This window comes from Chrysochloris asiatica, unplaced genomic scaffold, assembly GCF_000296735.1.
Source record: "Chrysochloris asiatica unplaced genomic scaffold, ChrAsi1.0 scaffold00024, whole genome shotgun sequence".
Classification (NCBI taxonomy): Eukaryota; Metazoa; Chordata; class Mammalia; order Afrosoricida; family Chrysochloridae; genus Chrysochloris; species Chrysochloris asiatica.
The window spans coordinates 20391767-20392859 of record NW_006408542.1 but is presented as its reverse complement, the minus strand read 5'-3'; the positions used below and the strand labels follow the sequence as shown (position 1 = coordinate 20392859).

General features: G+C 39.2%; 1 protein-coding gene and 1 pseudogene across 1 annotated transcript in view; both read left to right on the top strand.

Annotated features, from left to right (window-relative positions):
- The window catches only part of LOC102824415 (chromosome unknown open reading frame, human C2orf61), a 108224-nt gene that overhangs the window by 96529 nt on the left and 10602 nt on the right, over positions 1–1093 (top strand).
- On the top strand, positions 232–921 carry LOC102836784 (annotated as a pseudogene).

Below are 1093 nucleotides of genomic sequence, written 5' to 3'. Positions count from 1 at the left end.
GAGAGATAAAGTCTGGCCATCCTGACTTCTAAGGAGAATTCTGGTTCTACTTCTTTCAACACAGATTTATTTGTTCTTCTGGCAGTTCATGGTACTTTTAATATTCTCCTCCAACACCTTAACTCAAATGCATCAGTTCTTCTATGAGCTTCCTTATTTATTGGTTAAATTCCCCACACATATGAGGCTATTTAAAATACCATGGTTTGGCTCTCTCTTCTGCTGGGGACCTGGGACTCTGAAATTATGAGTAACGAGAGAGGCTTTGAAAATATAGAATTGGGAGTCATAAGGAAAAAGAAGTCCCAGCAAGAGTCACCCGTTTTGTTAGTGGTAAAACAATGGAAGAATACAGCCCAGATGAAGATGAAGTTGGTGGCCTAGAGAAGAAAGATGTTTTGCCTACTGTTGAGCTGCAAAACTTACCTGGGGCCCCTACTTATGGTTTTACATGCTTTGGACGGCCACATCAACCCTCTCAGTATATGACTTTCTTGCAGACAAGATTGTATCCATTTTGAGCAGTGTTGTTTTGTTGTTAGGTATCATCAAGTCAGTTCTGACCCACAGCGATCCTGTATAGGGTTTCCAAGGAATGGCTGATGAGCTTGAAACGCTGGCCTTGCCGTTCAAACCGACTTTGCAGTCCAGTGCATTAGCCCACAGTGCCACACTAGGAGTCGTTCAGCATGCCATTAATGAGTATTACTAGATGAAGGAAGAAGAAAACAGGATGTCTGAAGAAGTTGAAAGACAGTATCAAGAACAATAGAAGAAGCTGCAGGCTGATTCCATTGTTCAGACAGATCAACCAGAAACAGTGGCTTCCACTTCTTTTGTCAATATCAATTTTGAAATGGAAGGAGACTGTGAAGCAATTATGGGAAACAAAACCAAAACCCAGTTTCTGTCCCACAGTAGGTAAGGGGTTTTTATACCATGAACTTTCACTTTCTCTCTTTGGTATGACTTAAGATCATTATTTATATTTTAAATTATTAAGTTATCCATAATGGGATTTTTTTTTTTTCATATTTAGACTCTATCTAGCAAAAACCAGATCTAAAATGCAGATATTTTGTACTATGCATTT